Here is a 13557-nt window from a genome sequence, read left to right on the forward strand (position 1 = left end):
GTTGTGGGCTGGATCCCCAGCAGGGGGTGTGCAGGAGGCAGATGATCAATGATTTTCTCTCATCATTGATGTTTTTGTCTCTCCCTCTCCCTTCTTCTCTGAAATCAATTATATATATGGCTAGTATGAGTAGGCACCTGTGGTTCTGAAGGTTCAAAGCCCACACCCCCCCCCACCCAAACACCTAGCGAGGTAAGGTAGCATCTTGATCATGGAGGCCACAGCTTCTCCAGTTACTAGCAGTGGTTGCATCTGGAGTGGTGTTGCTTAGAAAACATGGGAATTGACCAATAACATGAAGGAAGCCAAGGGCATCTATGAAATCTACAAATACAAGAAGAAGAAGCAAAATCTCAGCATTGGCTCTACTGAAAATGGTGATGCACACAGGATCAGGAAGCAGCTTGGAAGTGATGGCAAATGCTGGGAAAGATGGATGGTAAAATGATGATCTTTGCGAACAGTTTTGCTTTGCCTGTAGAGGGCGCTGTAACCCGAGTAAATGCTGAGGCAGCTGCATGTGAATACATGGCAAACTGTATAGAAACCACCAAACAGGTTGGCCGCCTTGGAAATGCAATTGGCTGGTTTCATGGCCCCCCTCTTACTATGGCTGCTGGCTTTCTGGGATCCATGTCAGTACTCAGTCAGGGGTCCTCAAACTACGGCCCGCAGGCCACATGCAAATACAAATATTGTATTTGTTCCTGTTTTGTTTTTTTACTTCAAAATAAGATATGTGCAGTGTGCATAGGAATTTGTTCATAGTTGTTGTTTTTTTTGTTTGTTTGTTTTTTTGTGTTTTTTTTTTTAACTATAGTCTGGCCCTCCAACAGTCTGAGGGACAGTGAACTGGCCCCCTGTTTAAAAAGTTTGAGGACCCCTGATTCGGATGCTCAATCAGCATTCCTAACAGTGGCCAAGAACCCAACAAGAACAGAATCTGCAGGGAAAATGAATCTTGGAGCCTTTAATACACACCCAAAAGGCTACAACCTTCCGATGAAGGACCTTCTGAGTACCAGATTATCCCACTTAATAATATAGAAGATTTTGGTGTACACTGCCAACAATATTATGCCTTAATTAGAAGGTTCATTTTTGAGTCCTCTTTGGTTTGCAAATTGCTTGGGCTTTTGTGGAATAAATACTGGGTGAACATGCTGAGCTTCTCTAGCTTGCTTACTAATGCAGACAATCTCACCACCAGGGCTTTGATTTATCTGAAAAGTTAAAACAGTCAGTAGCCCAGCTGGGGTGAGGGAATTTCACATTGCGTTTAGAAACACAGGACCGAAAGTCAGAAGACAAACTTGCCAAAGCTACCTGAGACACTGTACAACTACCTTAGAAGCTATCCCTGGATTGGTGTTTCAGGTTTTTAAGGATAAACCATTTAATCAAGTTAACACCACTTACACAATCACTAAGTAGCACTTTTGCCTGAAAACCAATATGAAAAAGTTCTCAAGGAACACTTCTAAACCAGTTACCAAAAACCGGTTATCTGATTAGAAGATGTATTAGGTGCTCTGAAGTGTCCTGAACATTAACCTCCTGTAATAAAGCTCTTTAAAATAGAAACAAAACAACAACAAAAAAGCACACATATGGAGTTTAAATGGTTCTTATACTGGCACTGAAAATGAGACAGGGTCATACTAGCGTCTTTCCATTTTCATTTAGTATAATTCTCTAACCTGAGGACCTCTTACACATGAATTTCTATTGTATTTTATTAACAATGAAAGAAACATCCCATTTCACATGAACTATTTTATTATAAATATTCATTTTTTTAACATTTTCCCTATAAAAAGTAAATAGAATGCCAAAATCACGTGTGTGTGTGTGTGTGTGTGTGTGTGTGCCTGTGTGTAACAGAAGTGGCACATGTTATATATATAACATTGAGTTATTAAATTTTAAAAGCAAGCACAAATCATAAACCTTATGTCATAAACAGAAAAGTATATTTCAATTTTTTAAATAAATGTTCATATATGACATCTGGGATACTAGATAGATAAATATAATAAGAAGAAGCAGAGCCAAGAAGGAAAAATCAGTAATTAATATTTCAGAGCAAATTGCCAGTTGGTCTCCAGCCCATTTATATTTGCATCTGTAAGATTGTAGAACCCAAAGTAGACTCCCAAAATATATACAAGCAGATATAGCCTCTATTTTAGAAAAGTTATTTGAAATGACAGGTAGTTCTTAACTTTACTTTTAAATGATTAAGAATATTAGGAATTTCATTTCATCAGTTGCAGTTCACTGCTTGATAGTTGATTTTATCATGTCATTTTTTTCTATCTCATCACTTTTTATGTAATGAAGGAATTTTAAAAAAGACTTTATTTTAATATCTGTTCACATGTATTGAACTCTTTTCTAAGTATAGTTGTTTCTCAACTTCGAAAGGTAACTGCATCACAGGAAATCACATTATATTATCCCTAATTGGCCTCAGGTTACCTGCTTTGGGGAGGTTAGGAGAGAGATATTAAGGATTTATCAGCTGCAAAAGCATTTGAATCCTAGTGATACCACATTTGCATACCGTTTTGGAATATACCGTCTCCCAGTGCCTCAGGTGCGAGTTAATGGAAATCATCAAGCTGAAGGTTTTGTGACACAGGGAGATCACAATATCTGAAAGCCATAGTTAACTGCAGCAGAACTGTTGCAAGCGGGTTGCACACCATCCTGATGGGAGGTCTTGTTTCTACAGCCTGTCATTGTTGAGTGACCCATCAGAGGTTGCAGGATGGGAAAGGGCACAGCATTTGATTCTGTTGTTTGTTAAGATATAACAAAGACAATCAATGTTAAAATTCTTTTAGAAAAATTATAACTTTATCTTAGCAATTTTACCTACAGTAATTTATCTGGATGACCGAACAGCAGGCTGCGTTGGGTGACAAGGCCAGCAGGGGGGTTAGTGAGGGACGACCAAATGACTGAACAGCAAGCTGCATGGGGCGACCAGACTGGCAGGGGGACAGCTGGGGGTGACCAGGCCATCGGGGGGGGGGGAAGTTGGGCGTGAACAGGCCAGTGGGGGGCAGTTGGGGGCAATCAGGCAGGCAGGCAGGTGAGCAGTTAGGAGCCAACGGTCCCAGATTGTGAGAGGAATGTCTGACTGCCGGTTTAGGCCTGATCCTGGGGATCAGGCCTAAACCGGCAATCGGACATCCCCCAAGGGGTCCCAAATTGGAGAGTGTGTAGGCTGGGCTGAGGGCACCCTCATGCCCCATGCACAAATTTCGTGCACCAGGCCTCCAGTGTGTGTGTGTGTGTATGTATATCTCCAAATATCTAGGATAGAATAAATAGATTATGATGCATTCATGCAATGGGTGATAGCAGCCATTAAGAAAAATATGTAAGTGTGGACACATGGTCCTAAACACATGGTTACATTTAAGGAAAAGATTTCAAAATAATGTGATCCATTAATACGCACAAATATATGCACACATTATTATTTTGGTTTATCTTTCAGAATAATCTGCATTGAAACAGTAGCAATGATTTGATAGGTATATTTTTAGAAACAGAATGCACAGGCTATTTAAGCATGTAAATTTGCACAATTTCCAGAAAATACAGCATTGGTCTTTTTTTATTTTACTTTAAACATAAGGTATCATACGAAAAAGCCATTTTGGCAACTTTTAGTAGCATAACAAAGCAATGAATTTAAGAGCTCAGCAACAGCACTGAAAATGAAAATTTTAAAGTGTGCATTGACTTTTAGGACTGCCTGTTGAATATTAAACATTGAAATTGCTAGTGCCTAAAGCATTTTATTCAGCATAATGTATATAAACCTTGGAACTATTTTCAGGCACTAGGTTTAATAAATGAAGAGCAAGGTTGAGAAGGAAGTTTACTACAAAAAAAGTTTGTTTTAAAATAAATTATTTTAGCTACTGCTTGTATTGAAACTTTGTCTTTAAAATGTGTAAAGTTGGAAAAACTGCATGTGTGATTAGTATTTGAATGTTTTGACAATTTAAATTAAGTAGCAGCACACTGTTAAATGAGCTCGAGAGTCTCAAATCATTTGCAGTTTAAATTGTATGCACTATATAAGGTTTGCATTTGAAGTGTAAAAGTATAAGAAATTTGACAAGAGGTAAAAAATAACAGCCTAAGTCATGCGCAAGTCAAAATAGAAAATTAGACAATTGGTGTTACATTAGTTTTGAATTACCTAGTTTTGGGTTTGAGAAGAATAATTGATAGACTTAACATCCATCCATGTTGTCACAAAAACACAATATTTCACCTTTTTTATGGCTGAATAGTATTCCATTATTTATATATACCACATCTTGTTAGTCCATTCATCCATCAGTAGACACTTAGGTCATTTTCATATTGTGTCTATTATGAAGAATGCTGCAATAAATATATGGGCACATATCGCTCTTCAAATTAGTATTGTTGTTACAGGCACACAGAACATCAGGGAAGTGTTATCACACAGTCTCCTGAGTCAGAGGGGAGAGCTATCCTTCCTCAGTTCTTCTCTTCTCCTATGAATCGTTTCAAAGGAGTGACTCCAGATAATTGCATTGTGTTAAAACGAATTTATTAATAAGATAATTTAGTAAGAAATTAAAGCATGCAAATTTATTAAAGGAGCAAGGGAAACACATCTATCATCCAACATAAAAAGTGGCTGGGCTCTTTAGGCGAATTTGAGGAGGGAGCTGGGAGGGGGGTATCTCCCTTATATACTTTTCTGGGTATAGATTTTAAAATTCCTCTGCTGAATAACTTGGTACAGATTAATTTTCAAGGTCCCTCCTTTTACTTTGTTGTGGCTTTCCCAGAATTTGGGAGAAGCACCTGGCGATTTTATCTTGCCAAGCCCAGAGACTGCTGCCTTTACTGCTTAGGGCAGTGATGGAGAACCTTTTGAGCTAGGTGTGCCAGCATTTTGAAAAACCCTAACTTAACTCTGGTGCCGTGTCACATATACAAATTTTTTGATATTTGCAACCATAGTAAAACAAAGACTTATATTTTTGATATTTATTTGATATATTTAAATGCCATTTAACAAAGAAAAATCAACCAAAAACATGAGTTCGCGTGTCACCTCTGACAGGCGTGTCATAGGTTCGCCATCACTGGCTTAGGGAGTGGGAGGAGGCAAGACTGCACTCTTCCTTCCTTTTCCCTCCCCTCCCCTCTACTGTCTTTGGAGAGACATTAACCATTTGCTCACAAGTGTCTTTGTTTGGGGAGACATAGGACTTGCTATTTACAAGCTGCCTGCGGGCTGCCAAACTGTTTGGCCTTGTTTAATTTTCTTTCTCAGTGTCCCTTAGAATTTTTCTAGCTTCTCACTATTCTGTAACATTTTCATATTCTTTGGATAAATACCCAGAACATGAATTGATGGAAACTAGACTTTTTGGGCTCAACAACATTGATGTTGTATACCTGAAACTTATATGTTATTAGCCAATGTTATCTCCACTCAAAAAACAAAAACAAAACTAATAATTAAGTAGTAATCTCAAAGAATTGAGTGTTATCTTTATCTTTCCAACCTGATTTAATATGGCCCAATGTTCTCGAGTTCGGTGTGCATTAAAATACTACTGCATTTCATAAATGTACCTGGCATGATGTTTTCATATGAAAAATTGATCCACAGTAAATTAATGAAAGGCCTGGTTGATTTAGACTATGTAATTCTTGGTATATTATACAGTGACCTTAAGAGACATTATTTTAACAAAATTTAGTGTTTCATCTTAAGATGTTTGGAGTCAGAAAGGCATTCATTTACATCCTAGCTCTTATATCGCAGCTGGTTTAGAGAACATCTTGAGTCCCACACTTAATGCTTTTGAGAGCCATTTGCGAAAAAGTCAACATTTGAACAATCAGATTCAGTGATTAAAAATGTAAAAATATGTTTATATTTAATGTGAACCTAAATTTTAAAATAAAGGTTAGGTCTATCTACTATTTTTTGAAATGAATAAAAAGAGCTAGAAAAGGTTTTATGATGCCACACTGAATCAAACTGAATAGTATTGGGACACAGTTCTTCATTTTTGTATTAGATTTATATTTTAATGCTGTAAATTTGGAAATCATTTTTGAGTATTTCGGATGGAACTTGTACTGCCCTGATGTGAGTTTGCAGTTATGACTAGAAAAGTATGTCGTTATTTCTATCTATTCCTCTGTTGCTTCTTTGATGCATGGAGATAGGTCCATTTCTGCTTAGCTCTCTTTTTCTGCCTAGATGACTTAGAAGTGGAGAAACTATGTCTCAAATAGTTTTTAAATGATTTCACCTGTTCTCACTTCTGGTGAGCCTTCCCTTGCCTTTTTTTTTTTTTTTTATGTGTTGCTAGGCAATGTCTTAACTTTTCTTTATTTCTTGTGATTCCTTAGCTTATCCATGTTGCAGATAAGTTTTGAGTAAAGGTCACAGACACACAATATGCCATTTCTACCCTGCATTTTAGGCTCTCTATGGCCCAAGAATAACCATATTCAGTCTGAAGAGAATGGGATACTATTCATGTTCAGTTCTATTAGCAAAAATTCTGCCCAACAATTTAAACATAGGGAGAATATAATTACATGAATGAATAGCCAGCTGCTTCCTGCATTCCTCTTATATCTCATGGGGCAGAATAAAAGTGACTGTAATTATATTTCAAATCTCAGAAGGATATTAATGTGATAGTTTTAGCAATAGCTTTCTTATTTTTTCTAAAGTTGTGTTTAATAAAAAGAATGACTGGTAATTTGTTCAATATTACATTTTATTAGAAGTAATTACTATTTAATATAGTCTATGTGACATAACATAAAACATCTTTCTGGGACATACACCATCAATGTAAAACTTCATGAAATGCCAATTTTTTTATTAAACATTTTTTGATAATATTTTATATTGGTAATATTTCCTTAAAATATTTTAGCAAGAAATGATTTATTTCTTTAGCTATGGTGTTATACTTTTTAAATTTAATTACTTTATGATAAAAATTTAAAAAATTAGAAATTCTTGCCTGGGCGATGTCTCTCAGTGGTTAATTAAGATCAACAAAAGAACCAGAAAGTCACTGTTCAATTCCTGGTCAGGACACTTGCCCAGGTTGCAGGCTCCATCCCTAGAAGGAGGCATGCAGAAGGCAGCTGTTCCATGATTCTCTATCATTACTGATGTTTCTATCTCTCTCTAAAATCAATAAAAAAAAACATATTTTTAAAAAATTAGAAATTCTCCACACTCAATGTTCATAATATTTGGAAGCATAAAAATGATCCCTTTTCTTTAAACCTGCTTGAATTATAAAGTTAAATAAAAAAGCAATCTTAGAATGTCACGAAGTGTCTGTTTCAGAGTATATTGAAAATGTACAAAGTGTGTTTTTTGGTAGTAGGCCTATATTTGTACTAGTAACCTAGACACACTGAAAAGTACAAGTAGCTTTAAAAGAAACACTCTGTGGCTTTGTTACCCTACTTAAAGTGGGGGCGGGGGGTGGTAGGGGAACAAGAAAATCTTATTTGTTTAGCATCAATGGAGGTGCCTTTCCACTTATTACAACTGGATTTTCATTCTTTTAATTTAGTTTGTGCCGCTGTTTTTAATTATGAAGGCACAGGATACTGTCAAATTCAAGTTGATATCCTAATCAAATAGATGATGATAATAAGCATGAAATGAACATGTGAATGTGCATATAAATAAAACCCTCAGGTCCTCCTATAAGAAGTAGTAACTAGCCCTGGCTGATGTGTCTCAGTTGGTTGGAGCACTGCCCAGTACACCAAAAGTTTGCAGGCACAATTCCCAGTCAAGACACATTTCTATGTTGCAGTTTTTCCCAGATCACATGTGTGCTGGAGGCAACTGGTCAATGTTTCACTCTCACATAAATGTTTCTCTTTCTCTTTCCCTCTCCCTTCCTCTCTCTCTCTAAAATCAATAAAAGCATGTCCTTGGGTGAGGATAAAAAAGTAGTAACTAATCAATAAATGATCTGCATACATAGTGTATGTCATAGTTACTTGACATGCAGCTGAAGTAACTACCAAATATTGAGCACTCCCTTTGTGCTAGACATTCTATTAAATGGCCTGCATAGTTGTTATAATTCATCCTTTGCTACAACCCTATGTGCTATTTATTATCAACTGTATTTTACAAATGAAGAATTGATCCACTTATTAAGGAAATTAGCCCCAAATTGCTCACCTAATCTTTGATAGGACTCAGCCAAATCCTTGTTTGTAATGCTAAATTGCATTAACACTTAGCTATTTTCCCCTGCTTTTCATATAAAAAATACCTTAGGAATCAGACCAAATAAAAATATATATGTATTTATATTTTTTTGCCTAAATATTAGCACCAAAAGATAAGTAAGTCTTCTTCGCTATGATAGCAGTTCTGGTGGGAGAAAATGATGTGTGAATAATCCTTTCTATAAATTATATGTAAAGTAACCCCTTTATTTGTATTCTACTAGAAGACATGAGCTTCAAATAAACTTTAAAAAATCATCTCACATCATATCCTCCCACTTGGTGACAATGCCTTGCTATGTTTCCATATATCTGTCAACATGTTTTCTTTGAAAAGGTAAATTGTTTCTTTTCAATGTGTTATAATGGATACACTCCTCTAGATTTCTTACCCCCTTTTAGTCTTAGAGTATCTTACAATGGTTAATGTGCTAGTTTTGCTTAAAGAGGCTTTTATTTTTTTTCTACACTTGATTTTAGAAATAGAAGGTGAAAAGTACCAAATATTCTGCTGCCACAAGAAAATGAAACCATCTCCCAGTTCCTTCAGTCATGAGACTGAATTTTGAAGTAAATTGTTTACCTCAGGAATCCTCTGTGAATTGTCTTAAAGTTGAAGTTGATTGTCTTCCACCACTCATACTGTCATAATGAAGAAAATGTTGTGAGAGCATACACATAAAGTCAACATAGTGAAATACACACACACACACACACACACACATATATATATATATATTTCATGGCAAGTAAGGAGAACCTGTGCATTTTTCTTTGTTATTAATATGCTTTTTTTTTGAGTGAGAGGAAAGAAGAGAGAGAGAGAGAGAGAGAGAGAGAGAGAGAGAGAGAGAGAGAGAAATATATGGGCTATCTCCTGCACGCACCCCAACGGGAGACCCAGCCTGCAACCTGGGCATGTGCCCTGGCCAGGAATTGCATCAGCATCTTTCAGTGCACAGGACAATGCTCAGCCAACTGAGCCACACTGGCCAGAGCAAACCTGTGCATTTTAATTCCTTCTCAACAAAACTGGACTGCATTGCTGCCAACAACCATGTAGAATATTATGTTAAAATTTAATTGCTATTCCTGTATTTGTTTTCTTAATTTTCACTTTAGCCAGACTAGAAATCTCTATCTCACTAGAAGAAGAACATTTTTGTACATTGCACAAAGATTTTTTTTGTACAATGTTTTATGTAAACATTTATACATGTCATCCTCTATACTGTTAGGTGGTTCTTCTTAGAGACATTAATCAATAAACATGTTTATTATTATTAGATTAGAATTACAATTAGTACTAAGGCAGGGTAATAAATTAAAGTGCCAACAAAATTCACTTTTGGTTTTGGAAAATGAATATAAAAAATGGCATTGTTTTTCTTCAAGTTATTTTTTTCTCTAATAATAGCAGTAGGGCACTTTCTAATGAATGCAAAATTAATTAGTCAGTTGTAAAGGTCATGAGATTAATTTGTGGAGGGGATTGGCTTATGCATTCTTAGTTCATGATTTTGGTTTACCAATTATTATAGTGTTTTTAAGTCTGGTTTTACATAAAAATTGTTTCTAGGGTATTAAGAAAATGTCTGTTGTTGGATTCTGCTATTTGAGCTGGTGATGTAGTAAGTCTGAGACTAGATATGGAATTGATTTAAAAAGTTCATTTAGAGGTTCTCATATGAAATAATTTTAGAACCAGGTGTCTATCTTAATTAGATTGCCTTTATTTGATAATAGATCCACACAGAATGCTAGTTGACATTATTGCAAATGACTGATTAATTCATTTCTTTCTTTCTTTCTTTCTTTCTTTCTTTCTTTCTTTCTTTCTTTCTTTTTTTTTTTTAATCCTCACCTAAGGATATTTTTCCCATTGCTTTTATAGAGAGTGGAAGGACGTGAAGGAAGGGAAGGAGGAAGGGAAAGGAAGAGGGAGAGAGAGAGAGAGAGAGAGAGAGAGAGAGAGAGAGAGAGAGAGAGATTGATAGGTTGCCTCCCCCATGTACCCTGAACCAGAGTGGGAAGTGAACCCACAACCCAGGTACATGCCCTTGGCCTGGAATATAACCCATGACCCTTTGGTGAGCAGGCCAATGCTCTAACCATGGAGAAACACCAACCAGGGCTTCATTTGTTTCTTGATCTTGGACTATGGAAGGGAAACATTTATTCTCTTTTTTTGAGTTTCTTACAGAACACATGCTCATCCATCTTAACTCCCAAGGGTTCTGTGTATAGTTAGAAATTTAAACTATCATCTGTTTTGGGAAATTGCTAGGAGCCAGTCCATCCTTGCTGTTTCAAGGGACCTGGCATATATGGCATACTGTTCTTAATATGTTTGCTCACCTTCTTGGCGCTGTGTTTTAACCAAGGTCACCTCTCCGAGAAAGGTTGTTTCCCCAGGTAGGGATTTTCCCCTGAAGTTAGGGAGGGAATAAAACCTCTTAACTAAGTGCCAGGCGGGTAATTAATCACTTTAACTACGAACAATCATACTTAAGCTACATAATCTTTACTCCCTGGAATGGAGATAAGAAACGCCCTAACCTTTGGAATAGAGATTGATAGGATTGGAATCAACTGGTATAAATACAGATGTAACAAGACAACAGGAGACAGAACTTAGAAGACAGAACCGAGAGACAGAACTTAGATGAAGATCCTAGAGACAGAACCTGGCTACAGAATCTGGATAGAACATGGCAAGAGAACCTGACTAGAACCTGGTGACTGAACCTGGCTGGAGAACCTACACAGAACCTAGAGACAGAAGAACTTCGCTGGAGAGAACATGGCAAAAGATCCTGGACAGAAACTGGAGACAGAACCTAGAGACAGAACCTAGCAAGAGAACCTAGCGAGGGAACATGGCTACTGAACCTGGCTGGAGAACGTGGACAGATCCTGGCTAGAGATCCTGGCTAGGCTGCTGATCAACTGAACGCTGTCTCCGTGTCATTCCTTCTTCGCCGACTCCGTCCACACCTTTGGGGACCCCTGGACCTGCTGGGGTTGGACCCCAGCAGGAAATAATACAACATTAAAAGAAATTTAAAAAAAGGAAGTTCATTTTACTTTTATGTGGGTTATTGGCCACGTGACCTGTGTCATTGTACTATAATCTGGAGAACTTAAACTTGATCAACTAAGAGCAGTAGAAACACTGGAGTAGAAAACTTCTCTCATATAATCACTAGAGGCCCGTTGAACGAAGATTCGTGCCATAGGTCTTCCTTCCCCTGGCTGCCAGCACTGGTTTTCCTCCGGCACCCGGGGCCCAGGCCGTTGGTCTGGCAGCAGCGAGGCTTGGACTCTCTGTTCAGGCCGCAGCAGCAAGGCTTGGCTTCTCCGCTCTGGCTGCAGCGGAGAAGCCAAGCCTCTTCATTCTTCAGTTGTCTTCAGTCTTTTTCAGTCTTTCGCTCCGTGCCTGCATATGCAAATTAACCGTCATCTTTGTTGGGCTAATTTGCATACTCATCTTGATTGGCTGGTGGGCGTAGCCGAGTGACTCCAATTTTCATGTTTCTCTTTTATTAGTGTAGATTAATTTATTTTTAAGTAATATTCTTTGGACTTTTTTATTAAGGCAACAATCCCTAGCATGACTGACTTCAGAGACAGCATAGAGGCTTCTGAAAAATTCACAGCCAGGCTTTGTAGAAGAGACCCTGGGTTTAAACAGACCAAAGAATAGGCAGGCTTACTTCCTGAGTCTCAAGGGGCAGAAAGAGAGACGGAAACACAGACCACTGCAAACATGAGGAGGGTCCCTATGATCAACCTTCTGAAGTCTGCCTGTACTTTTCTCTTTACCCCAATTCTCATTTCATATATAAAGTCCCTAAACAGAAGGCCTCAACCTCATCAGCTATAAAATAAACTGTGGCAACTATAGAAAAATCTCTGTAAGTCAAATTATCAGTTTCATTACATTTGAGTAAACATTTTATAGAACTTGATAGGTCAAACTGTCTATTCCTTTAATTTATTATGATGATGTAAAACTCATATGAAAGAGGATTTTCTTAACAGTCAAAGGTAGAATGGAACTTCTGCTGTTCCTTTTTGCCACACAAAACATTTAAATACAAGCACCATATAGTTGCAAAACAGACATGTAGCAAAACCAAATGAGAAAACAACTAATTCTAGAATACTAGATGAGAATGTCCATTGATTACCTAGTGGGGCTGCCATGCGGATTGGGGGATGATAGCGAACTCGCTCTTCTGTGCTGATTCCAGGTTGCACCTAATGAAAGAAAAAGAGGCCTGGAATAGATTCTTCCCTCCCAAACTTCCGAAGGAAGCACCCCTGCGTACACCTTGATCTTACCTCCAGAACTGCTGCAAAATAAGTTTCTGTGGTTTAAGTCACACAATCTGTGGTACTTGCTTTTTTAAATATGTTTTTATTGATTTCAGAGAGGAAGGAAGAGGGAGAGAGAGATAGGAACAATGATGAGAGAATCATTGATCAGCTGCCTCCTACATGCCCCCTACTAGGGACTGAGCCAGCAACCCAGGCATGTGCCCTGACCTGGAATTGAACTGCGACCTCCTGATTCACAATCCGATGCTCAACCATTGAGCCAGGCAGGTGGGCTGTGGTACTTTTATGATAGTCTTACCAAAGTCATATAGTGATGGTCAAGTCCTGTAATTGGATAGAATAATTTGTCAGTATTATTCTGGGAGGAGGAAGTTATATCTCTTAACATGGGCCTGTAAGTACTAGATCAACATAAGAACTCCTAACTCCTAAAATAACGTAGGCTTTACATTATATATATATATATATATATATATATATATATATATATATATATATGTAAGAAAAATTATAAGTAGCAAAATTTTTTTTTCTTAATACAAGGAAAAACAATTGCTAAGAAATAAACTGTCTGTGTCTAATGCAATATAAGAGGGTACTCTAATGTCAAAGTAAACAATGGTTGCTTTAAACACTTGAAAAGAATGACCGTATCTTCAATTCCAGAAATGCTTTATTAAATTTGTAATGAGTGACAGTAATACTAGTATTATTGCAACTGTGTGAAGTTGACTGTACCCTAGAAATAGGATGTTATTGATCACCTGGAGTCAATTTATGTTTATAAGGGTTTCATGACTATTAAGTGACTGTACTTTATATTTCCACATTTCAATGTTACTTAAACAGGACATGTGAGTTGAATATAAAAAGTGATTGTATCTAGTGAATGTTTGTTTTGATTTT

The 13557-nt window shown here is 37.2% G+C and overlaps 1 protein-coding gene and 1 pseudogene across 2 annotated transcripts in view; both read left to right on the plus strand.

The window, feature by feature from the left end:
- LOC308526348 (COP9 signalosome complex subunit 5-like) overlaps positions 1-1434 on the plus strand; it is a 101455-nt pseudogene extending 100021 nt beyond the window's left edge. The window contains exons 2-3 of the transcript in view: positions 272-646; positions 879-1434. The product of the transcript in view is annotated as a COP9 signalosome complex subunit 5-like (transcript). The remainder of the gene's footprint in view (positions 1-271; positions 647-878) is intronic.
- The window catches only part of LRRTM4 (leucine rich repeat transmembrane neuronal 4), a 694038-nt gene that overhangs the window by 223143 nt on the left and 457338 nt on the right, over positions 1-13557 (plus strand). The window lies entirely within an intron of this gene.

This window comes from Myotis nattereri (assembly GCF_964212035.1).
Source record: "Myotis nattereri genome assembly, chromosome: 10".
Lineage (NCBI taxonomy): Eukaryota > Metazoa > Chordata > Mammalia > Chiroptera > Vespertilionidae > Myotis > Myotis nattereri.